The sequence below is a fragment of the Falco naumanni genome, chromosome 4, assembly GCF_017639655.2.
Source record: "Falco naumanni isolate bFalNau1 chromosome 4, bFalNau1.pat, whole genome shotgun sequence".
Lineage (NCBI taxonomy): Eukaryota > Metazoa > Chordata > Aves > Falconiformes > Falconidae > Falco > Falco naumanni.
In genome coordinates, this window is record NC_054057.1 from 111,121,640 (window position 1) to 111,149,572 (window position 27,933).

General features: G+C 39.6%; 1 protein-coding gene across 10 annotated transcripts in view; it reads right to left on the reverse strand.

Moving 5' to 3' along the window:
* Positions 1–27,933, reverse strand: part of ATP2B2 (ATPase plasma membrane Ca2+ transporting 2) — a 432,794-nt gene that overhangs the window by 251,470 nt on the left and 153,391 nt on the right. The window lies entirely within an intron of this gene.

The following is a 27,933-nucleotide window of genomic DNA, read 5'->3' on the forward strand; positions in this document are numbered from 1 at the left end:
TTTAAACATTGTATCATTTGCTGTGTGGTAGTTTGGGTGTCGTCATCCCCCTCCCAAAGTAAATTGTGATCAGTACATGTGCCCTGTTCAAACTGCGACTTCAAATTCTGTAACCTCAAACCTGGTACGTTCGATCCTGACAGTGACTAAACATAGAAAACCATCAGTTTTTTCTTGCAGTATGTGTAAAAGAGCATACATGAAAGTTAGAATCTTTTCAGTAGTATCCTAGGACAGCAGTGGTTCGTGACTTCACCCTGGCTTGGACGGAGTGGGCAATTGCAAGTAAGCGTACCTCCCTGAGCACTAATAGGAGTAGCTATGCTGATGCTCTGTCATCCTGCCTTACTTGCTGCTCAGAATATCAATTCAGCCAGTTAAACCAAAAGTCTGTACTGCACTGCACCAAAATGGAAGCTATTAAAAAAAAAAAAAAAAAAAAAAAAAAAAAACGAGCTAGGATCATTGATCAGGAGTTTTATCTATGCTGATCAATTTTTTTTAATGAAGTAAAATGTAAATTGGGACTTGGATCGATGCAGATTTTTCTCATGTGAAACTGCCTTTATCATTTGAAAGCTACAGGCGATTACATGCATGCCAGGACACTGTATGCAGTGACTTTGTGTTATATTAAGCAGAGACGTGTCCCCTTTTCCTTAGCAAGTCTTTAGTACAAACTGCAGCGTTACAGAGTGTGGAGTACAGACTCAAACAGAACAAAAAAGTGTTATATTTAAGATGTGTTCTGCTTAAGTCCAAGAACCATAAAGGCTGGTGACCTCTACTGCTCTGTCAGAAAATCAGGAAGATACTAAAATAATATGCAATTATTTGGCTACCAAAATTCTTTTTTTTTTTTTTTTTTTTTTTGGGGGGGTACAAATTTTAAAGATAAATGGAAAAGCAATAAAAGGTTGATTGACGCAGTGCCAAAACACATTAAAGATTTTTTTAACCTGTCTTCCCTGGATGTAGGGAAGACTAGTTTAAAGAAATTAAGCACAGTTCCAGACATATGACTGTAGCCAGTTTGAGGACTGCTGCTCTCAAAGACTGCGTGTCATACTACAGAAGCCAATCCAGGTAGGAAAACTGTAATTCCTACACTTTACTTAATCAGGAAATACTCTGATTCTTCTTTTTGATTAACAGAATAGGCAAGGGAATAAGAGCAGGAGGAAAATAATAATAAAAAAAATGTTCAAGAGGAAAAAAGAAATTCTAGCTTGAACATATTATTATATACCCATTTCAACTGAACTATTTTTCACATGAATATTCCCAGTGCTCATTTAATGTAGGGCCCTGAAAGTACCATACCACCTAAGATGAACAAGCTATTAACCTTTTTGCTAGGCTTATCAGTTCGGAGCCTGTTCACCATGCCGCCTATATTGTACTGCGAGTGTTGGTTCTACCCTCATCACTACACTGTCACCCGGCTGCCACCTGGGCAACAGGAGGCCAACCACTAACGCGGGGCTCGACCCCAGAAAATGCGCTTGCTGGAGTAAGGATTGAACTACGATGTCACGGCAACGTGCGCGACACTGGGAGCTTGCCCTGAGTTTGCATCAAGATGCTATGAATGAAGTCACATCACATCCATCCTTACTTAGAGCTACGAAGTGCAAACTCTTCAGAAATGCCACAGATCCTTTCTGCTGCTGCTAAACACCAGCGCTGCTGCAAGTCAATGCCAGGAAATCATCTGGTCCCTGCGATAAGAATGAGGTTCCAGCCGCAGGGCTCAGTCTGCGCTCGCTACCCTCGAAGTTACAACCCCACTTCACGCAGGGAATACCTGCCGTACGTAGCAGGTAGATACACTGGGACCCTACAACCAAAGCTAAACCTGGCAATTCCACCCCCAGAAATGGGCCATCCAGTAAATAGTACCAATAGTAATATTCTGACCTCAGAATTTAAAGGGTTCTCTTTTGGTTTGGGCTGTTTGTGTTGGGGTTTGGGTTGTTGGTGGTGGTTTTTTTTACTTTTTCAAACACAACTGTGACAAAAGTAAAATTTTCCTCTTTGCTTGGCTTTCAGCATGTGCAACTCAAAATGGCTGCAGCGTTAGCTGGTGATTTTTCTGTACATTTTGTCATAACTTTTAATAGCAAAGCACTGCAAAACAACCTAATATTTGAATGGCACCTCTACTGAAATGTAGATTCATCAGTGCATCTTCACGGCTATTAAAGCATCCAGTGGCATATTATTTAGCTCTGACAGAAGAACAATTTAACACCTTAACTTGGGGGCAAGGAGTGGAAATGGAGCAGAAAAGGAGCAGAAAAATGGAAAGGAAAACAGAAAGATGCTTCTTGGGACTAATTTTAAAAAACACAACAATGCTTACAGCATGTGAAAGGAATGAGACTTTAGCTGCTGAGCTTGAAATGTGACTTGAAAAATCGCTTCTCCGGTGAAACTTCAACTGACAATTCACAAAATATTCAGACGTAAAAGAAAGAGTCTACCTAATTTCTTTGGAGAAAAATTTAATTCTATACATGCTGGTGATAGACATCAGAAGCACATTTCAAGGTCTTTATGAGAAATTAATGACAGGAAATGCATGAACGTTATTTTAATTCCTCTTTCAGGATCCTGGGGACCAAGACCTCCTTTTCAGTGAGGTTGCCCAATGAGAGAAACAGTACTGGAAATCAGCAGCAGATTTCTAATATTTTTCTGATCACAACCCAGATACTTGAACTAGAACAGCAGACTGGCAGCCTTTCATATTTTTAAATCTCATTTGCTACATTTTAAAATGAGAATTAAATCTGTTTTCAGGCTCGGTGTTTCTCCAGTTTTGTAACATTCTGCAGTAATATTTCCACAAAGAAACAGCTTGTGTCTCCAAACTGCACAAACATGTTGTTATCCCAGGAAGCAACATGACCTAATAAAAGAAGTAGAGGAGAGGGACCTCAGAACACTCAAATCCAAGGACTTGCCCTGCTGTTTCTTGACTATGAGATGTTAGTAGGTCACTTGATCCCACTGTGCTTCAATTTCCCTAGCTATAAAATAAGTATATTCACTACTTTAAATTACAGCAGTTATAAGTTGCTTGATTGGTTAACCCTTTCCTGCCCTTGAGGAAAAGGTATTTCACATACCTGAGTCTACTCGGTGAAGTAATGAAGGTCAGGCGATAAGCAGCACGTGTTTAAAACCCACAATATCATAGTTGCCTTGAACTGTTCTGTTCTATCTGACGCTTTTATTTTACTGTACAAATTACTGCTTGTTCTGACTGATATATTATAGCCGTCCCAGTCGGCTCACTTCCTAGATCAGAATCCCAGCTTTCTCAATAACTGAAAGGAAACCTACCGGACAGCCAACACTGCAGTTACCTCCCATCCTTCAATCTCTACCACCTGATCTCTATGAATACACAATTTTTCCTTCTTCCATTCCCTAACAGCCATGCCCCAAAAGACCAGAAGTCTACAGAGTTGGGCTGGCATTGCTGTCCCCCTCTGTGCCACAGCAGTAGCGCTCAAAAAACAAAACCAGACTTTCAGTATCACCCAAGCAGGAAAAAAGGTCATTAGGTTCTTTCAAGAACACCACCTGAGGAAAGCAGAGCCAACTGCAAGAAGCTTTAATAAGCCTGAGCTTCCCAATAAAGTGTAAGTAAACCTGGCTGACTGCCACTGCCTACCCACAGCAATGACAGAGAAACATCTCAGCGGTCTCCTCCAAAGTGATCTGTATCTGCCAGAGGAAGCATCTGCAACATCTCGTACAGCTAAACCTAAATCCACAGCTGAATTCAGCTTCTTCATGATCTCAACAGTCTAAGATGTTCCTAAGAATATGAAAACAGTATTACAAGCATTCCACCATTTTTAGTTTAAAGACGGAATCTTCCATATCACACATAGATGAGAGAAGGAATTTTTTGACACTCAGAACAAATCTTAGCCAGTGAACTGGCCTAATGGAGCTTTAAAGAACAATCTTCTGAGGGTGCCACAACTTTTATGAACTGAAGAATGAGACAGTCAATATACTTAGGAATTATCCTTTCATTCAGTACATATTTAAACCTTATAATTGTGCCAGTCTCTGAAACAGGACTTGTGCCAAATGGCTTGTAGCATTAATCTGTTTACTTCACATAATATATTAGCACTAGTACGGGGACTGGAATAATTTGTGGCTTTCCACCATACAAGTTCCCTCCTCTGTGTCTTGGAAGCAACTTCACTTCCTCTTTGGTCTTGTATCACTGCTTTTTTGGTCTTAGCAGAGATTATAGGTCCCTACAGGCAATGGTAGGATACAGACATTTAAATTTGAATTATAGGATTCTACAGTTTGAAAAGGATCACATTAGTGTGCATCAGACTACAGATTTCAAACAGCTTCACTTTCAGGTATGTTTGGAAATAAGGTTGAAACTTTGTATACAGAGATGGGTTACACGGACCCATCTCTCTACCTCACCAAAACTATTGTCCCTGAGCAAAACAGAGAAGTTTAGAATAAGAATTTTGGTTTGGTACCTTCTCCCGATATGACTGATGCAAAATACTAACAGTTTCATAAAGGTGGGTTTTCCTTCTTACTGGCTAATGGTCCATACAGGAAAGCATTCTCTTCAGTTTGAAAAGTATATTCAAAGCCAGGATGCACCTGAGGGAGCATCCTTTACTGTGAAACTTCGTATGACTACAACATGGGTATGAACCTCAAGTTAAGCACCACCTTTCCCTAGCTAGGTCACGCTATGACCTTGGATTACACCTTAAAAAAGAATCCCAGCGTTATTCAATTTAAATTACTCAATTGTAACAGTCATATTTCAAACAGATTAGTCAATAATAAATAATAGCAGAGAATTAAAGTACAAATATGGCCAGTTAATAATATTAATAAGAAAACACATCCTGCTTTTAAGACTTTCTTCAAGCTTCCATTCTTCAATATATGGGGTTTTCATACATACCTTGATATCCTTACCGTAAATCTCATTAGACTGACACAGTAGCTATCATTGCAGTCTTTTTTAAGACTATAACAAATGGGTAAGAATTGAAGGCTGTACCAACATTATTTAATATATTACTCTAGTAAAAGCAAATGATTAACATAAAGGGAAATAACAGTGGGACAAGGTTCAATCACTCTCAACAATTAAAAAGGGGTAACAAAATTTTAACACACTATTAAATAAAGACTTTTGATAGCTCAGCAGATAATACAACTAGGACACATATTTCCTAGAAATTAATCACCTTGAGAGAATTACTTCTGGTTTGTTGAGGTTTGTTTTTTTTTTTTCCAATATAATAAGATAAAAGTCTATGTATAGCTTATTGGGTAAAGCAATCTGACCTGCTAAGCTTCGTTAAGCCGCGGGTATCTGTGACCTGTTCTGTGAGCACTAGTAATCACCCTGCAGGGTGACGCGCACACCCAGGCAGCTCCCGGGGCATCCAGGAGCCCCATCCCGGGGGACCACCCAGCCACCCCCAGCCTCCTCGGGGGGCTGTGCCCACCCCCACACTCACCCAGTGCCTCCTTGCTGCAGGGCTGCAAAGCCCAGTCAAAAGACACGCAGCTCTTGACGTTCCTCTGCGTGGAAAGAAGAAACTGAAGCCAGTCTGCCACAGAGATCACCGTTAGCCTCAGCTCCTTCCCCCCGCACCGCTCCCACCTTGGGGACGTGGTCATTGGGGTGGCTGGCAGCAGGGCCCCCCGCGCAGCCCCCGCCACCCCCGCTCTGCGGCACACGGGCCGGCCCTGGTGCTGTGATGGGTTCCACTGGTGCTGGCTAGAGCATGTTGGTGTGCTTCAAAATGTTCTGGAGCAGTCCTGTCCTTCCCTTTTCATGACAAGATTTGACAGAATGGCTGCCCCTCAGCCAAAACAAAAACAAACAAAGGTATTAACTTCAACAAACTGGTCCTCTCACTGCCCTGGTACATCTGGGAATACCTCTCCCAAAGGCCATTCCAAGAGCTCAGACAAGTACAGAGTCAAACCTGATCTGAAATGATCGTGACAGCTCTTTGTGGCTTTCATCTATATATGAGAACGCAGAATCTGTGTCCACAATTACATATAGATTTCAAATAAGTGTTCTGATTTGTTAGCAAAGGGCTATGTTTTTGAGCTTTACAATATGAAAGCTTAAAAAGTTGTTGGTATAGACACTGTAATCATGAACATTTACTTAGAAATGTATAATTGGTACAAAAATACTTATTCGCATTCTTAAATATTAAACTAAATATCAGACCCAAATCTTATTGTAACAAATATACACAGTATATGAAAAAAAATACACTGTAAATGAAGATTAGTTGGGCAACATGCTTGGCTTCCAGACTGAACCATGCCACAAAGATCCGTTACCTGTTTCTTGATCCCAGATTGAAACAGATGAAACAACAGTTCTGACAATTTTGTCAGAATTTCAGAACTTTTTGAAGCAACTGACCTTATGGGCTTGCCATAACAGAAACGTTATTCTAGGATGAAGGAGGCTAGTACAGAAGAATTCCACATGTGAATGGAACCCCCCCCACAATATCTAATCTAGAATAACCCCACACCCAAAGACAGTTCTTTTGTGTGTCCCTCTCTTTGTTTTTCTTTAACGCACTTTCAAAGACACAGAGCATTCCAGAAGCCACACATCCTCACATTGGCTTACTCCAGAATACAAGCCCTAGATACATCACATTTTGGTCTGGCTGACCTGAGGAACAGCTACACTGCACTGTATAAATGTTGCTTTCTTCAAGATTTTCTGCTCGCAAGGTAGCAACAGGAAGCAGAACTGAACAGGAACCCAAGCGAGGATTTAAATGGTGTCTGTCAAACCAGCAACGTGACTAAACGGAAATATTTTCAAGTATTTCCCTAAGTGAAATAATCCTTCAAACTACGCATTATTAAAATAATCTTTCACCAGCAACATTTGTATGCTGCAGATAACTACATTCCTCACTAACAGGAAAGTTCTATTCCTTCAGAAAGAGTTAAAAGTAAAAATAAAATCCTTGTGCTTGGTCAGAAATGGGTCAAGAAAGGATTTAGGGGCAAACAATGCATGGTGGTATCTTCTCTGCCTCCCAAGGGTGCTGTAAAGTAGCCAGGCAACACAACAACCAAAAGACAAAAAGAAAGAAGCCAAAATATTTTTTATTACTTACAGTAAGTCATGGTGGATCACACCCAGGTTTAACCTACTGGTGAGCACAGACTATGAAGTCTGAACAATTTGTTGACTAGATTTTTAACTATCTTTTCTCAGAGGCAGAATTGTTGCTCTTCATGCAAAAAAAAAAAAAAAAAAATTAAAGAAATTACAAACTAGGAATATGTTTACAATGGAGGGAGAAGCACAAAGAACAGGACACACTATATTGCTGGCGGGGGGGGGAGGGGGGGCGGGGAGGATTATAAAGATATATTTTACTGTGGGTCATTTGTTCCCTTCCCATCACAAACATAGGCAAATTCCCCTTCACAGGGCTACAGAGACCAGGAGACCACAGGGGAGCATTCCAGGACCAGCAGGCAAATTCAGGAGCCCAGAACTCAAGGCCTCATCCAGAACTTGTCCGTCTGGATGACTAACATCACCATCAACTTTTTCCAGGGCTAATTCATAGACATGATCTCCTAGCAAGGTTTTTGCTCCAAATAAATCTGCTGGATATCTTAATGTCTAGTAATAAACCTGCAGATCGTAGTGATAAAATCCCAACAGCCTCTGCCTATCTGAAGCTGGCATAAACTACCATACCACTTATCTGATGAGTATGTGAGGATGATGCTAACATCCAGATCTCCATAAACATATAAAGAATGAGTGAAAATAAGGTTTTTTTAAAGTAAATTACTAGTAAATAAATACAAAAGCCTCAATGGAAGATCAAGAAAACAAATAGGCAAAGTTTATTTAAATCACTCCAAAAAGGGAAAAAGAGGGGGAAAAAATCTGAAGCAGTTGTGAACCAGTCAAAGCCAGAAAAGCATCCTTCCTTCCTCCCCTTTAAATTGTTAGGAAGTGCTTTATGCATGGACTGTTAAGGGTCTTATCATTTAAGACCATTAAGCATTCATCTGCCATTTCAGCTTAATTTTGAAACTGTCCAGCACCATCAGATAAGCAGCTGCTACTCAAATTCTACTTGAAACAGCATTACTTCTTAGAAATTCCTACATTTGGAAGGATTCCTTAACATTTTCTGTATACAAGCAGTCTTTTTTGGTTGGTTGGTTGGTTGGTTTTTTACGCAGCACTGTCCTATGGAGAGGAACTGCATACCTTTGTTATGTATCTCATTGTTTTGTTATGAGTCAGGCATTCCGGCCTTTAAAAATACACAGCTTATAGAGTTATTTTCAAAAGCTCAAGGAAAAAAAGATAATAAGTAATGCATATACATATATATATTCACATTTTTATACAGTGAAACTACACAATTACATTCAAGGTTAGAATTAAGACCTATATTTCTTGAACACTGATGTCAATCTTCAAAGATGTTAGTTGACCTTGAGGATAAAAATAAAATTTGCAGTCCTGCACCAAGTCCTCGACTTAGTTCACTAAAGACATCTAAATGTTCTGTGCTTACATACCATAAAACAGTTAAACTCAGATATTCCGTATTAATTATATTTAATACTCCTAACTTCGATTTCTGGAAAGGAAAATTAGTTTTCCTGAGAGCTGCTGTAGCTTCCAAACATCATCTTATTCACAAGCAACAGAGATGTTTATAGCATTATATTTAGATAAAGTAGTGATGAGAACCCTTAGCATGTTATTTGTAAAATTAAATCCCACTGAAGTTTTTTTTGCTCTTGGCATTTCATTAATTCTATCTGAGGAACGGAACAACAATGGAAGATCATAATATGTATAACAGATAAAATAAGAAAATATATAATGAAACATAATGCAGAATTCTATGCTTTCCACTTTTAAAATAAGAGGTTTTGTAGCTTCTGTGAACGGGGAGCAAAGACTCAAATACAAGCTCCTGAAAACCACTGAGATGATACATACTAGCACTGACTTTGAAGTAATTTATTTTCTAAAGAAACACCTAAATGCTAAGGTCAAATATCCTTCAAAAAAGGCAATGATCTCTGAAAGAAAGTTTGTTAAGTAAGCTGTTAGTCTTTGATTTTTCCTGTTTTATGAAAATCCTGGGGTCCCCCTTCATTAATGATCACACATAAGACGCCGTGTACTCGATGCTGGCAAGAGGCCGCGGTGCCACCTGAAGGGTTTGCGCTCCGTCGCCAAGGCCCTTGGTGGTTCTGCTTTAGGGGACTTCGCTCAACCTGCCTTCAAGAGCTCTGAATTGTTTTGGAGCTGCCCACGAGGTTGCTCTCCGGCAACCTGATCCCTGTTCTACTCACGTACTCAGCGAAGCAAGTAACACCACCTTCAGTTCCCCAAAGCAATTTAATTTGCGATGAAGAAAACAGAGTGTGCGTTCACAGGCTTAAATGCATAGCAACTTTACACGATACTGTACAAGACCACAGTTCAACCTATTATTTAAACTCATAAACATACAGAACCGTGTAGCTATCCAAAGAAGTTTCTTCTAAGAGAAAATGGTATCCCTTGGTTGTCAGAAAGACCATTTTATAGCTAAATAAGTGTCCTATACATATGCAAAAGCCAGAAGCACCCATCCCACATAAGATTTGTAGCCGTAATCTCAATAATGTCACTGAAGTCTTGCCACTGATGCTAGCAGAAAGCAAAGCATTCATATAGTCCAGAATAGTTTTTAGAGAAAATGTACAGATATGAAAATGATGATTTGTTATTAAGGAAATTAAAAAGAATTGCTTCCTGTGTCTATCCTCTAAAATAGTTGGGGAAGCGCCTTTGTGATGCCTCTTCTTCCCTCCTAAAAGATTACCAAAAAAATTCTGACACTTTTGAAAACAAACTTCACTTTACATCATTTACTTTCTCTCAGTCTAAACTAAAAATAAATTAAACATAATTAGACAGAAATAAACTCAAAGTCTATCACATTATTAAGAATCAGAATAACAATTTCCCTTAGAGTACATTAGTTCAGCGGGTGCAAAAGGAGGTATTTGTAAACCAGCCGATGAAAGAAACTCAATACACTAGAAGGAAGAGTAGCTACCTGCATTTAAGTTTAACACTTGAGGAATTCCTTCCATCAAATATCATTTCTAGTCAATGTTACAGACCTGACTAATAAAGCTAGAGACCAGCCTTACGCTGGGTGGATAAGGAAATTTTCTGAATTTTATAACAATACATTGCAACAGTTCAAAATAAATCACATTGCTTAAAAAAAAACACACACACACAAACCCAACAAACCACCAAAAAAAACCCCAACCAAAAAACCCAACAAAAACACACTCCAAACACTCATACCCACAGTGCTACCGTAAACAGTCATTAACAGTCATCTCCATCCCACCAATAACACCAGAATTTATCTTTCATTTCCAAATGCCCAGATATTCAGGCACAAAAATTGTTACTGTCTTTTCCTACTGTTTACACACAAAGTGCTGATGACTCTGCTCTGCCAGGTCCCGGTGAAGCTGTATGCCTGCCTCGCTCTTACAGAAACACAGCCATAAAAGGATGACCATGGAAAACCACCTGAAATCCTTCAATGTGGTATTTAAGGAAACCAGTGGAAAAACATGACTCATACAGATCAGAGCTATAACAGCTATAAAGTAAGAATCTACACCAGGATATTTAATTTATACAAGTTTTGGATCCCATGTTTTCTTGAAGGTAAAAACAGTAACTCACCACAAACCAAGGACAGACCTCCCGAAATCACAGTCTGTAAAGAGCAAAATTACCTCACTTATAAGAAAATCTGGTTTCTTTTTTCCTGTTTCAAGAGGAAACTTAAACACATGATTTATTTGGGCAATATGAATAGAGAAAGTGATTGCAACGGAGTTACGTCAGTAAAACATGCTCTCTGTGTGTGCAGAATTAGCATAAGAGTAAGTTAGTGATTTCAATCTTAATGAAAGAAATGCATAACTAGCACAAGGAAGTGGAGGCCTGGCACTTTAAGAACTAACCCAAGTAATTTTATTTAAAAACCAGTGACTTGCGCAGTACTCGTCCAGTCAGCATTCAGCAAGACGAACTAGAAAATTTGCCATTGGACATACGAAGAAGAGCATCAACACAAGTTTAGGTAATACAGTTTTACAAAGATTTAGTGATAACTTTCATAAGCTGTTTGATTTTTTATTTTTTTTAAGGCTTCAGATTTCCAGTTGTTAGGAAGATAAAGCATCAAAAGCTAGATTAATCAGTAGTCTTGATTTTCAAGCAAATAGCCAATCTTTTATAAATTTGGCACCTAACGAAATCAGGCATCAGTTCTGGTTTATATTGAGCGAACAGTGTGATACTCAGCACTTTTCTGGAGATAATGTAACAGTGAGATTCAGACCCTTTCCTCCCTTCCTTTCTCACTCTGCACTTCATCTGTAAATAACAATTTCCACGTTTATAAGCTCTAATATGATCCCTGTGGAGATCTCTCTCAGATCTCCTACACTTGCCTTACATAAAATGTTGCCTCTCTCTTCATCACCACACAACCAGCTCAAGCTCAACAGAGATGTATATTTAGCCGTAAAAGAATGCAAGTTAGCACAGCTTATGTTCAGTTATATCATCCTGGAAAATACTCGAGAGAAAAACCGAGCAATTAGTTTGTACTGAACTCCATGCTGCCCCAGTTACAGCTGGGTATCCAAGCCAGATGCTTTAAACTAGGTTTGCTAGTTCTACCTACAGCAATGCAGGCATGGCCTCACCGCCCAGCTGACCCCTCGGGTGGCAGCTTCAGCAGCAGCTCCTGCCACTGGGGACCTATGGCTAGGACACCACCTTTGGTTCTGAGCTCAGTTCTACTCCTCATATGGAAACTACCTCCAAGATACTTCCTAAAAATACTACCCCAAATACAGTGCCTCCTCTCCATCCAACTAAAACATTAATTGAGGCTCTTTGGCGCTTCAGACTCACACCTCCAGAACAACTCTGAATTCTTCACAGTACTTGAAGAAGTAGGTGTTCCTACTGCTCAACAGTCTGGGGTGGGGGCAGAGGGGCTGCTCGCTTTATAGCTTTCCAACCAACGTTCCCCCAGTTGGGTATCACAGTTTATGTCTGTGGTAAACATAGACAAAGCCACAGAAAAGGCTAAGATGCTGAAGAGATTTCTAGATCGAGGATGACCATGCTGCAACAGTGTTAGCTCAGGGCTAGGAAATTCTCACTTCAGTTCCAACATCCATCACCAGTTCTCCCTGTAACCTTGACCAAGTGATTTAGTTTCACCATGTCCATTTCATATACATACACGCAATAGATCACCTCCCCGCGTGCAGTGGAGACAAACACAAGAGTGCTAAATACTCAGATAATCTTCCAGTATTGAAGGTCTTGCATAGACAGATACAATCTACTGTATAAATATAAAATAAAGTAGTCAAACTACCAGGAGTTTTCTTGCACTCTTATTGCCTTGTAGCAAAAATTCAGAGGTGTGAACTCATTCTCTATGCTTTAGCAAACAGAACCACATGGAGCTAAGGAGGACCACAGACTTTTTTCAGTGAGTTCTTAAAAAGCTTGGACACTTTCTCTTATTTTCATGGAGTAGGAAAACTTCAAAACTGTTCAGGGGACCTTTACCCCAATTTTTAATCTATATACATTCCGGTCAGTTGTCAGAACACAGACTTATCAAGCATGAGGGTCAATACAAGACTGAGGTTTGACGGAACCCCAGCCCCAGCCAGGTCAGCTCTTCTGTCCAACATCACGAAACAACTACCTCTCTTGCTTGCCTTCCACATCCCGTATTCTTTACTCCTTGTGTCACAATTACCCCTATGAATTTAATTCTATTTCCAGATCTCTTCAGGTGTAACAGTGACTTGTAACCTCTTACTCAGATTTCAACTAGGATCTCCAAAAAACCAACCGAACAAAAAACCTCCAAAAAAACTCATCAGAACACACACAATTTTTTTTCTTAAGTGAATGTAAAGTTTCTGTATGCACTGAGCAACACCTAGAGCATCTCCTCAAACGCCCACACATACAATTATAGAATCATTTAGGTTGGAAAGACCTTTAAGATCATTGCTTCCACAACACCATTAAAACCTCCAGGATTAGTTGGGGGGTTTTATACTACCACCTTTTCACAGTTCTGTTTCCGTCTTCTATGAGCTCCTAATAACAAGCACTGATCTATGTAGAGTTTATCTATATTTCACTACTGAAATATGAAAAACATTAGTGACACTAACAGCCTTGCTTTCTGTAGGGAAGGAGTTCCAAACTTACTTTGCTCGTGCACAAACACTGCCAGCAGGACCTCACCCTGGGCACCTCCAGGATTGTTTCCCATCTTGCTCCACAAAATGTGAATCCCTCACGCTCATCTGTGTGGAAGAGCTGCCCACCACCGACCGCAACCATTGGCCTCCTTACCAGGGAGGTTCTGTGCACGACGCTGGCGTGGAACGCGGCCGTCAGGCTGCAGAGGCAGCAGCTCCCGTGCAGCAGCAGCAGATCAGGCCAAGCCGCTAAGAAGAGGAGCAGCCACCATAAAGGTGTTTCATTTGCGGCGACTGAATCAGGAGCTGCCATTTCTGTGCACCACATCAAAGCGCACCACTAGTGACGTTAGTACCGCGGTTTGGAGACCTCTGCTCCAAAAACATAAAACTCATCATAAAAGCTGAGCGGAACAGACCTATTGAACATTCGGCAATGACGATCCCATAGAACACTGAAACGCCGCTGCCCAGCCTGCTGGTGCCACTGCCTTTCTCTGCAGAATTCAAATCTTGTACTCTAACATACGTAGACTTTTATTTATTAAGATCACTATCCAAACATACAAATCTTAGGCTTCTGGCTCCGGCTGGACGAGTCTTCTTAAAGGCAGAAAATGATAGAAACAAGGAATTTTAATCTCAGTCATTTGTTTCAAAGGAATGCTGGACAGGAAGCAAAAGAAAATGTAAAAGCTTTTAGAATTGTTTCAGTGCAGATTTAGCACAAACATCCAGATGAAGTGCTTAGCTAGCGTAACTGGAAATTTAAAAAAAAATAAATTAAGAGGTGAGGAAGAAAATGCCGCTGCTGCCACCGCTCCCTCCCCCCAGTCTTTCCAATGTGGCAGCATTTCCCATTTGCCATAGTCTCTCTTTCAGTTTTGTAAACACAATTTAAGTCAAAGAATGCTGTGATTCTTTCTGTTCTACAAAAGCAGGCATTACTGATACAGGCATCTGTTGCTTGGAACGCTGTTACTAACTTTTTCCTTTGTGATACCATTCTTCTTTCTTGCTTTGTGTTTTCTCGTGGGGTGCACAGGTAGTGTCTAAGTGAATAGGACACCAACTGCAGAAAAATGTAAACAGTGTTTCTTTCTTTTTCTTTTTTTTTCCTTGGGTTTGTTTTTTGGTTTTGTTTTTTTTTTTTCCCTCCTAGTTAATCTCTGCACTGGTTTTTGGCCAGTCCTTCCTGGTAAAAGACAACAGATTCATGCTCTTATAATAAAGAGCCATGACAGGTGGTTGCCAAGTGACTGGCAAATAACGAGTAAGAGTCCAATTAGCCAACTCTTCTCATATGCACAGGTATATAACGGAAGTAACAAAGAAAAAAAGAAAACACCCGGAAAAAGTTGTTTTCTGTTTCAAAGTCCCCTTTGGTTTGGCTTTGGTTTTATTGTTGCTTTGACTGCAGTTTTGCTTCCCTTTCCTATTACAGAGAAAGCAAATACCTGTGTTTTCTTCCACAGTGCCTAGCTTGCAACACTCATTTCCTTAATTATCTACCCCGCAGAGTACAGAGGGTTTGGAAGAGTTCAGGCCCCGTTCTGCTCTGACCTGCCACGCTAAACCTACTGACGTCAGGTGAAATGAGGTCAGCACAGAAGTGCTAGTGAAGGGGAATCAAATCCCATGTCTCGTGTCTCTCCTTGAAACAGCAGCCAAATCAGGGAGATTATTTGCCATCTTCCATCCTGTACGGTTGCAGTAGTTTGGATTTTCTTCTACTTAGCTGAGCAAGTGTGGAGGAGGAGGAGGAGGAAAAGGTACTAATCTCTTTAGAAAGCAGCATTTGACACCAAGTGTGTAGGTGATAATGACTACTTCTAGGGAACTGACATAACACCAAGCATTTACAGTACAGTGAAACTTTGCTGTAAGAGGAGCGATGGTCCACTGAAGCGATTAATTCATATTTTTTATTCTATAGCACCATAAGAAAGCCACAATATGATTAACTCTAAAGCGATTCTACAGTTGTTCAAACATCCAGTGAGAAATGACAGTAGTATATCAGCCCACTTGGGTGACCAGAAAAGAAGGTACAGTTCACCTTTCTTCAATCCTCCAGAAAGAGTCCAGAAATCACAAACAAAAAGAAAGAATGCACATTCTTCCACGCAGAAAGAGAAAAAAACTCAATTAAGCGTGTCAAGTAGCAAATACACAGGAAGCAAATTTAAAATGAATCACAAGATGAACATTCCCCACACATCTCTTCTGCATAATTAAGCTAAAACTGTCCTTACAGAGGGAAAGAAAGCTGCAATAGCTTTATTTACATATAAACAATTATTCAACTGTAAACACAACTCGCACACCGCACATGTCCCAGTTAATGGAGAAAGCATCGACACAGCTATTGACTACACTTTAGATCTCCTCTTCAGATGCCAAGTAGCAATTACAGTCTCTTTCACCTTGGGAATTCTTAAATATTCCCCCCTTTATCTGGACTAGCTCATGCCATTCGGATTTCAAATACACTAAGAAGTGTCTCACGTTTTGGGTGTGGTGGTGTTGGGTTTTTTTTTAGCCTGGACCATATTAGCACAAAGTGTATCTGAGCAATAGTACAAAACTAAAAATTAACTAGGAACATGCAACTTTATACAGCCTACCATAAAATGCCACTAATGGTACAGCGATAGTGCCTGAATCATGTCCTCTTTTGAAATCTACAAATGTTTGCTGGAGAATTTTATGTTTCGCCACAGCAAATCTCAGTTTACCAAGGAAAAATACTAATGCAAGGGTCCTTCCTAAAGCACAACTTATTTTGAAACAGAATTTCCCCAGATCCTGCCTATTTTACCATTCAGATACTGCTTTTGCCCAAGATAATGTCCTCCATTCTTTACTCCCAACTTGCATTGTCCAAGTTTTTATTGTACTATTGTATTATTTGGCACATGAAGAATGAGGTTACCTGGTAAATTATTACCTTATCTTTGCAAGATGAATTAGGCCTAGACACAAAGGTGCCAAAAGTAATTATCCTATTAGATGAGGCATGGTAAGAATCACAAAGTTAACCTCTGCGCAACTAGGGCTGTATAGTTGCTCGTGCTTGTGAAGTTTCTGTACACTCACATTTCTCATTCGTAAGTGACAAATACACCTCATCGTCACACCGGTGTCTCGGTGACAGTCGCACTGCTCCGTTATCCCAGAACAAGCTCAGGACAGAAAAACTGTGTGAATCTGACTTTTCTGCTTGGATACAGGGCCTACAGGCTCCTTACGATGCGAACCATGCAGAGGTTCGGTTTGGAAGCGAAGTGGCTCCGTGAGCCGGGAAACACAGCGGGGACGGAGCGACCCTGAGCAGAGGAACAACGGCCTCCTGCCAGAGAGCAGCACCAGCCCCCCGGGGGCACTCGCCCTGCTCCCCACGCGTGACTGCTGGAGCTTGTTGTGACCTCAAAGAGACATTTCAGAAAGCAGTATCTATGGAAAAAAATACTTCAGCCTTCCATAAGCTCCATTAAAGAAACACGGCTGCTCTTTTTTCCTTCCCTAGCCAGCTCACTGCAGCGTTAAGTGCAAAAAAGAAGTGATAGGAGAAGAGAATGCAATTCTTTTTCTACTTTTGTCAGTAAATACTCCTTCAGGGATCTTTATTTCAACTACAGGACACTATCACCGCGCACCTGAAGGCCTGCTGATAGCCAGTCAGCTACAGAAAATAAGAAAACCCTGAACGGAGGATTATCTCAAATGCAAATTTAAGGTCACAAAGACACAGAAGTTTTGATTTTGCTTTCTGCAGTGATGACGACGTCTTAAAAAAAAAAAACCCAAACAACAGATGAGAGGAATTACGAAGAACTGCAGCTTCTTCGTAGAAGAATGCACTTTTGCCATGTGCATCAGCTGCAGAAACATTCACAGGGCACTAAACCAAACACTACAGTTACACGCAACCTTATGGTACGTCCTTGCAGTCCCTGGAAAGAATGGAGCACAGCTACTTATAGAGTCGCTCTTTTAATAAAATCAGCTCCTGATCCTGTCGCCTAAGGTTCTGACGAGCAGCTATTGAGGAATGAAACTTCAGGCACCGCCTGTTATCTGAGTGCTTTTCCTTCAGCTTCAGTGTCAGCTTCACGTGATCCACAGGCTTCTTCCATGCTGGAGCCACGGCTTCCCTGCAGCCTGAATTGGACTCGGATCAGCTCAAACACAAGTGCAAGAGCCAGTGCAAGGCAGGACTGGGACCATGACTGCCAGAGAAGTTGAAACCAGGAAGGCCAATATCCAGTTCTTATATCAGCTGGAGCCGTGATGGAACAGCAGCCTGTGTCAACCTTGTCAAATCTTACAAACACGACATTGCTCAAGGTAAATAATTACCTTCTGCAAGAAGGTAATTATTCCATTGCTAATGATTCCTCACTGACCACAGAGTTTCTCTAATTTCAAGCCATTAAACTCAATTGTAATGTCCCAGTGGAAAACATCTAGATGTAGCTCATATTTGCTGTGCAAAATCAAACAAATTGCTTTTGCTCAGGAAACAGTATGGTTTGCAAAGGAGCCAAAAAGTGATTTCTCCAAAACTCTCAGAAGTTATAGCCTCTTTTTCTAGTTAATTATCACAGTTTTTTACTAATTATTCCAATAATAGTGAATAAAACATATGGGTCAGTCTCAACTATTAATGAAGTTATATGCTCCCAGCTGTCATTATGTTCCTCTCAGCACCTTTTATACTATGTATTTATATGCACCATTTCGATCCGTTTAAAAACCAGATAAAAGAAACCCAAAACAAAACCAAACCCAGGTCAGTTACAAAATCTACAATGGTTTTCAACAGGGCTGCAAAAGTTAAAAAGGTTCCTTAAATCCTATTTTGAAAATCCCGGTTTAGAATTGCTACACTGTCAGTGACAGTGAAACAGCTCCCCAAAAGCCAAAGAAATGTCACACTGGTGTTGAAACACTGAAGCAGTTCAGAAGCAGTTAAGCTATGAAATACATTTTTGGGAGGACAAGCTGGGACTGAAGGTGATGGGGCTGCTTTTCTAAGAGTAGCTACTAACTGATCAGACTGTCTCTGTTACAGCGGTACCCGCGCAGAGCCAAACTTCCCTCCCTGTAACAATGCTCATTGTTTTGGGAGCTCCTGCCAGGTGAAAGCAAGAAGCTGACATTTGTACGCTGTAGTCTGGTGGTGTGACTCACTCACTGCAGCTACTGAGATTTTTGACAGATTTGGGGTGTATCTTGCCACCAGGCACCATAATCTTTCTGTGAATTCTGCGTTGCTGTGCCACTGAAGAGATTAGAGGCAAAGTACTCTCAGATGACAGGAGCAACGCAAGAGCCACTCTAAGCAGAGAGCAGGGACAAGAGGGATGAGCTTTTAAAGCTTCTCCTGCATTTGAGTTTGGGTTGTTCAAAGTTGAACTGCTTTAAAATTGAAGGATACGATGTATTGTATTACATATATCGTAAAATACAAGACTGAGTAGCAGCCTGTACAGATTCCTAAACGCTGAAATTAATCTGTCATCTTGCAAGGTCGCTATCAACAGAGAGCAGCTCTGAAAAATAATAGGTGATGGAAAGACAGGATGCGTAAATAAATCAGTGGCTAAATACTGCTCTCTAGGAAATCGTATTTTGGTTATAGATTATATTCTGCTATGTAAGACAACTTTTCAGTAGGGAACAAGGTCACGAATAATATTGCACTAATCAACTAATAGCAAGTAAAACATGGAGATTTGGCATAGTAGATAGAAAGAAATTTGCTAATTTTTTTTTCTACATCACTCACATAAAACAATGAAACTGTATAAATACTTCCTGGTATCACATTCCTCTGAGTGCATTCTTTTCTAATATGCATTTTCCATTCTAAAACTATTTTCTGTTTTACCCTTTAGCCATTCAGCTGACATGAATATCCCCTAATCCTTTCCAGGTATAAAATTAAAATCAAAAGAGAAATGCAATTTCTGCAGAGTTCCAATAACCCTTCTGAAATGCGCTGTGCTGACACACAGATTTCAAAAACCGATTAGGAGATTTTTGACCTTTTGCTCTTCCAAATCAATTGTGGTAAAGATATAGGTCATTTTACAATAGGAGTTCTCCAAGAGTTTGCATAAAGCATTAAGGATTTCTTCTACAATTGTCTTATTTCTGAATACAAGTTAAAGGACTACTTTAGAAAAAGATAAAAATTGCAAAAATGAAATTTTAAAGGTCTTATCAGAAAGCTGTTAAATCCTGGATTGCAGAATTACTCAAAATCTACTAACGGTATTGGGGTCAACAACATCTTGTCTATCAAAGTTCACACAACACCACAACCCCCGCATTAACCAATTTAAAGTCCAATTTACAACAGGACCTTATAAACTCATTAACAAACAATTAGAGGCAGAAAAACAGCAGAATAGTCCCTGTGAGTATACTTAAGACACAGAAAGAATCACTGGGATCTCGTAGTCGAATTCTTTTTCTTCAGATTAAGTTGCTTTGGTTAGCTGTCCTCAATTTGATGGGGAATTAACGGGTGTGATGTTTAATGAAATTCTGTACATACTGTGAATTACAACATTGACTTGGAACTTCATGGGACTGGCGTTGTAAAATTACTGGTAAGACTTCTTTCAATTCAGGAAAGCATTATTAGAAGAAAAAATCTGTCTCTTACAGCAATACATTACTTAGGTATGGCCAACCCATTTTATTGCCATTTGATCACCACAAACTGCATCTGTGCTATGATGCATAAGAACAAATTTGATATTCCTTGAGACCCGTTCCTATTTTCCATATAACAAAACTGAATACTTGTCCGCCCTGAATTTTAAAAACCAACCAAAAGACCCGCCCTTGCAAATTGGGCTACTCTTTCTCACCGTTCACCGCAGAGTTTCCAATTCTACCTGCACTATAAGAAGCCACGATATGTGACTGTAAATTTGGTTAAGATATCTTCCTTGTAGCACATAATACTCCACTGGTAAACAGAGGGTTTGTTTGGGTTTTTTTTAAGAAAATCAGGCATTTTTTAAAGTGGTAATTTAAATGAAGAAATTATAATATCGATATTATAAGAAAGAGTGCAGGAAAGACATGGGAACTTATTTTCTCTAAATCCAAACTTTCTTTCATCCATTTATACTGCATGTATGTATCATCACTGAAAACACAAGAGCACGCCAAGTGAATCAGTCATTTTCACAGTATGAAGACAAAAGTTATTCCCTTCTCTGAGCACACCCTCTCTTTGTTCACCTTTAAATATTTTGTCAGAACACATATTTCCTACAATAAACATGTCCCAAATGGAAGGAGAGCTGTGAAAAGAACTAGAACATAAGAAGTGCTAAAGGAAATACTTATGACAATACTTCTGCACAGACTTGGAACTACCATCTGCTCACAAAAAAGTGAATATTCATAACTGACTGGTCAAACCGTGCAAGTGTACCGTCACGTTTCCTTCACCAGGGCTACTGCCTGGGTTGAGTTCTAACTGCAGCCTACAAACAAGCAGGAAAAATAGCGCTGTAGAGAGATTAAACTATACCCTTAAAAGTACATTATTCATAGTTTGAGTAAAAAAGATAAACTATTAAAACTGTATTTTTCTATTATTTTGTATTTTATATCATGACTTCTTCCTGCCTTGAGAAATTTGGATTATTTCTCAGTAATCAACAAGGAACCGCATCCAGTTCCTTGAAACAGAAGTTTCATTAAATTCGTTCACTGCTCATTCCAAACTGTAGTAAACTTTCTTCCATATACTACTTTATTTTGATTATACATGAGGAAAAGTGCGTTGTAGTTCTAAGATATTGTTTCTGTACTTCAAAAGTAACTGTCATATTATTATCACAGTATCTTCTTTTCCTCATAATGTTGAATTTTACACACCACATAAGAGTAGCAGCACTTCAAGCCAGTACCAACAAGTCATGTTATATTGCTAACCAATGCAAAAGATTTATTTTTTTAAAAAAAAAAATCACATTTTATAAAAAGTCTAACTTCTCTCACTGAGAGATTAACTTCTTTGACCATCTTTTTCCCAGAAACCTCACGCCATCCACCGTTCCTCCAAGAACACTAATGAAGGACCTGTCCTCTCCCTTTCTCCATCCTTCCAAACTAGTAAAAAAGCCCAAACCCAAACCACTTCTGAGAGCAGTTGCTTCTGCTTCGATGTGTGAGAACATGTGCAGATCTTATCTTTTGCCTTGCTGCAGTTTAATTTTATTTTAGCTGGTTTGGATCATTTTACCTTCAGACACTGCAAACATCGGTGGCTCAAAGCCAAGGGTGAGTTTGATAGCACCCACAGAATTTCCTCCATTTCACAGTCAGCTGGTCGCCATTCACCATTCCTGAGCTCCTTCCTTTTTTGCTGTGTTTTTAAAGTATGTTCTTTCCAAAGAAATCCAAATGACAGTCTCCTGTTCAAGTTTTATGGATTTTCATTTAAATAGATAGGTGGAGGAGGTATATAGACTAGCATTTTCCCATTCCATCCATTTTATGTAAAGTTGTATCTAAGATGATGTGGGCACCACCAAAATAGCTCTTCAAAATGAATCATTCATACCAGTTTCCAACTTCTTGTAACAGATAAGGATTGAACTATCATTGCAAAAACTTTGAAAATGTCTTAAGACATAAGAGACAGCATTTTGTAAGCACAACGCAATGAAAGCATGCAATGTAAGAAAAGAATTAAATTATGTTTTTTTAATTTATAGTATGAAAATTATCTACATTTTACTCATATTTGACTACAGAAGTAACAGAAGCCTTGTTACACACAAAGTGTATGTAAAAAAAAACCCAAAACACCATCACAAGGGTCAAGACTTCTGCAGCAAAATCAAAGGATTAAAATGAGACTACAGATGGAACACAGCTGAGGTTTTTCACAAGTTTTGAATCTTACTGTACCTTGGCTGGTGATGAACTATAATAGTATATATACGAACAGGCACACAAACACCCATGTGTATTCATATGTATACATGTGCCAAACCTCCTGTGTTTTAAAGAGCGTGTTATGTTCTCAGTATTCAAAATGCTTGTGATTTCAGGGATTTTCTGTTTCTGCCATTTTTCTTTCACATGCAGTCTGCAATAAAATTAGTTTTTCAGGTTTGCAGGGTGTTCTCTCCTCCTTTCTACTTTTCTTTAATTTTTCTTTTTACCAGCGCATATTTTATCAAAATTAATTCAAATTCTGTGAAGACAGAAAATTCTCTGATCCTTAATAATCTCATGTCTTAATTATTACAACCTCTTCCACTTTAGCCTTTGCAAACCCCAATTCGCTATCCATTAATTCTGTTCCAAAACACTAAAAAAATTGTGCTGGCTCTTTAATTTGATTGCACTGGGTGTGGTTTTTACCACCTTCTTTTCTATTCTTTCTTTCACAATCACGTCAAACCACACCTGACCGTCAGGGTCTTGCATGAGCTGTTGATCTGGAGCTATACATGGCTTTGTTCTGCAGCCATCTCCCTGACTGCCCGTTTAATCCATTTTTCAACAACCAAGACTTAAGTCTCACCTGTTCACAAAAGGGAATGCCACTAATCTGTAAAATCCACCAATCAACCTCTATCAAATCTTTCTTTAAAATTCAGTGGTTCTCTGACTACTACAAACAACTCACTTCTGATCCATAGACTCTGCTTCTGATGCAATTTCTGAGCCCAAAACTCTCTCATGAACTGGTTACAGAAATAAGAAGTTACTTCATTACTAAAACCCTTTCCATAAAGAAAGGATCTGCTACTAGCCCTTGTCTGGAAAAAGGAAAAAAAAAGGGGGGGGGGGGGGGGGGGGGGGGAGGGAAAAAAAAAAAAATATATATATATATATATATATTCACCTTTCCTAATTTTCAGGAATGCTATTCCATGGGATTTGAAAAAAAGCTTGTGAGAAAACTAAGATTCAGCACCACTCAGTCTCACCACCTTGCAAAGTATGTGCTTTATTTTAATTTCATCTCATCCATAAAGCACACTGACAAGCAGAAAAGCATACACTCTTGAAATAAAACTTGAAAGAAAAGCGAGGAAGAAGCAGAGAGTTTAGTTGCTGGAAGTTATGTCTATGCCCATGGGGCACAGATTTCATTTCCATTTCAGTGCAGTTTCTCAAGCTACGCTGACAGAGACATTAACAGTGGTGAATGATGCTACACCAGCAAGACGGTGTGCCATTTCTCCGGGGACCTGTGGGATGATGAAAAGAGGAAGAATTCCTCAGTAGGGAGGTTCAGGAAAAAAAAAATCCAAAACAAAAAAAAACCCAACAACAAACAAACAAACAAAAACACACACACACACACACACAAAATCCCAAACTAAACCCCAAAACAACCACACACACACAGACACACAAAATAAATAAATAAAAAAGTCATGACAGCTCATGAGAGTAGGGCTGACACCCCAGAAAGTGACAAAAGTAACTGGGAGAAGTGGAGGCAAGGGGGACCCACTGAGGTCATTCCTACAGCTCTTTCAGGGGTGCCCCGGATTGCTTCATAAATAGGTTTCTCCTCCCTAGTACAAGCAGTTTACAAAGACGAATATGGACTCATCTTCCTCCAAATTATAATTTATATCCCAGGAGCTAGGTTTGGTTAGAAAGAGTAAAGATAAAAACATCGATGAAGATTATAGAAAATGGTCCTTTGCCCTTTTTTTTTTTTTTTTTTTTTTTTTAATGAGGCATTACTCCTCAGCAGCCGTTTGTTTCTCCAGCAGCCTCCCTGGCAAACACCAGCTGAACTACTGCAGGGCTGATGGCGGCAGCTTTACCTGCTCCATCGCTGGCACAGAGCTCATGCCAGCTGCTCCAGCGGAATTCAGCACAGAGAAACAAAACCATTTCTTCTCTTTCCTCCACATATCTCCAGTTGCCAAGTCCCTTTTTTGATCTGGAAATCCAGTTCAATTTACGTTTGCCTTCATATGCACACATGCTTCTTAATGTTTCCATGGGTTTTATCCTTGTTCCAAATGATGTTTGATGGGGAGAAGAAACAGCCTACTACAGATGAGGTGTTGGACAGCTATTCCTGTGATAAAAAGTTGAGTTGTTTTGGTGGGGTTTTTTTCAAATTGAGTATGGGACAATAGCAAGACACATTCATAAAGCCAGAAGCTGGTTTCATTTATATTTCTGATCTGGGCAGGAGGATTCACAAATCTTCATGGAATGATGTACTAATAGAGAGTGGTAAACCTCTGCTTACAGTCCCATTTTTAAAGAGGTACTTAAAATTACAACAGCTTCTAAAATAGAGATGTAAAGTTGCTGAAAATGACATTAAGAAAATGTTTGCCAAATTAAGAATAAAAAGTGGTTATCTCCTCTATATTCCAACTCAATTCAGATACGTCACTTTGAACTGAGCCTTGGCATTTTCAGTGCTCTTTCACTTTAAGGGAAGGGAGAGGAAAAAACCCCAACCACCACAAACCCAAACAAACCCTACAAAACCCAGTCTTCCACCACATTCCCTTTTGCTAAATTTAGTACCAGTTCAGTACTGGTACCAGGAACTGGCACTCAGTGATTTGCACCAAATATAAACTAGAAGCAGCAATTTTCCTGTCTATCAGATGATTAAGTTTTGCAGGACAAGCGAATGATATGTAAAAATTCCTCAGCAGCTAACCAAAAGCAAAACTTGAGGAAACAGCCAAAAGCTCATAATGAAGAAATATATTCCACCACAGGTGGCAGGAAATTGTAGCTACTGATAACAAGTGTTGTGGGGCTCTGGCAAAGAAAGAAAATTAGCATAAGCATGAAGGCAAAGTAGTGATAGCACCAAAGCTTCAGAGCACTCTCCAGAAATCTATCACGAGAATCAAATGAAAAGTAATAAGTAATAAATTTACATTTTCTGTAAGACCTTGCATTTAAACATATTCTTAAATATTTTGTGGGTTTAAGTAGCTGGCTGCAGACCATGTGTTGCTTGCATACACAAAAAGCAAAGCATCACTTCACTCAGCACTGAAGCACTGACATCTGCAGAGAGAGATTACTGAGAAAACAAGACCTAAGAATAAGTCACTCAGCCCATCCAAATACACAGCTCGAATGGGTGAGGATCCAAAAAATTCAGAAGTTTTATCTCAGAATACTACAGAGACAAGTGAGGAACAAAGCCGTGAGGAGCCTGAGCTTGGCAAACACTGGGAAGTACCAAATACCCATTCGAGAAACGTATTAGTGTTAGTGGCTTAGAGGAACTCTCTGGGGGGAAATGGGTAGAATTGCAACTGAGTGGATCATCAAACTGAAAACAGAATTTACCTCCTTCATTGATATAAGAGAACACAATTCATTGAAGTCAACGGAACTCTTAACAGCCATGGATAACAGCAGGCAAAACACAGACTTAAAATTTAAAGCAGCTAAACAAGATCCATGAGCAAAATATACATTCTAATAGCACAAGGGAAAAAAGGAACTCGTATTTTGTCTAAAAAGAGCTAAGCCTGATGTCAGCCAGGAGCTGAGCTTGAGAAAGAGGGTAGCAGGGCACCAAAGTAACCGAGGAGCTTTTCCAGCACTCGGGAAAGCGGTAGAACAAAATCAGCTAGAAAGAAAAACCCAACCCAGTCCCTGCTAGATATATTCTGTTCACAGTTTCTCCCTGGAAAAGGGAAATTTAAGACAGGAATCTGGGAAGAAGTGGAAGAATCAGCAAAGCAGGCTCAGGTGGGGTCATGAAAAGAAACCTTCACTTTCCCATGGGATCAAGACTTAAACTATGCCAAAAGGTAAAGCCTGGCTCTGCCTTTCACTGGTACATTTGCAATATAGTATGCTATAGGTGTCAAGCCAGATTTGGCACATATGCTTTGAAATATAGCAAATAAAGACGAATGTTAACACCTTTCCTTTGTGAGATTTCCTTTCTACATATTAGCATTTGAATCGCACTCAGCACTCTGCGGTGTCACATTAAGAAAATACACATTTCTGTGCTTTGTATTAGGAGAAACCAGCAGAAAAGCATTAACCTGGGCTCTGAGAACTCTAGGAAGAGACAGAAGCCAGTAAAAATCCAGTAACATATCTACAAAATCTGTACCGTAAAAAAGCCTGCCAAGGCAAAAACCTAAACCAACCAAGAGCAGACATGAATTTCACTTTTGTGGAGGGTTTCTGTTAATTGATTGCAAGCAATTTATTGGTATTATTAAGGATTGTTTCAAAGTGAGCAGAAAACTGTCATTTGCAGCTGCTCTCCAGAGCATGTTATCTCTACTCAGAGAAGGAAATGTGCTAAGCAGCCCCTGTAAGAAGCTCCCGTTACGCCATACCGAGGCAGCCAGCACAGAAGTTCTGAACAAACGCTTTTTCTCAGTGAGATGACCGAGCACTGTGCTGCACAAAGGCCTCTCAGAACACACAACTAACCATTTAATTTTGGTCAAATTGCAACCCTCAAAGCAGCTATTTTGGCAACAGTGAAGCACATCCACTATATGAAGTGGAAAGACATAATTAAAATCATCCCCGACATGTGAAACTAAAATATATTATTCACAAAAAAAAAAACCCTAAAATAACTACTACAAAACATGGTTTCAATTATTTCTGTAAAGTTTTTATCTGTTTAGTAGTATTCAACATTTCAAAACCATTTTTAAATCAGAAACGTGTATCAAAAGTAATAAGGAAGAAAAAAAAATTACATCAGTAATACAGTACTAAAATGTGATTTCAAACAAACCCTAAAATCTTTTATTTGTTTCCTACTCTATGAAAAATTCCATGGAAGCTTCATTTCCCTGACACGCCAGGAACTGTGCTGACTATCTCCCACAGCGCCCAGAAGTCCCAGCATTAGACTGGGGCCAGGCTGTCATTTATATTCAAAGCCAGCAATGACGGCTACTGAGTAATCGCTCCTATTCTCTCCAGTCACTTGAGCATTTGCTGAGGTCTCCCCTGATTATTGCTCTTCCTAACCATGCTCAGTTTCTTAAAACGATCTGGAGCACAAACACCCACTGTACTCTCATCAGACAAAACCGGCATCGCATACAGTACGGAAAGGGAAAGCAGCTACTTGCACGGATGGTTTCTGTGATTTTTCAAGAGCTAGTTCACACCAAGACAGATGAGAAATATTTAAACCCCAAGGCAACAGTCAATAATAAAAAAATAAACTGACATTGTATAGCAAGTTCATGTTTAATATGTTCAAATCCAATGAATGATTTTCGCAGCACACACAAGACAGAACTCAGCAGGAATAAATTCATTTTTTTGTTTAAAAAAAAAATTTCCTTAATTTTAGTCCATTAAAATACCATTGGCTTTTTTTGTTGCCACGTTATGTTTTAACATATTACTCAGAGGAGTCATTCTTCTGTGACGTTTAGTCAACAGAATACATGAAAACAGGTTTGCACAGCAATGCTGGGTAACCTCTTGGGGCCACAGTTTCAATCACCTATAAAACAGAGATAACGATCCATACTTCCCCCAATGCAC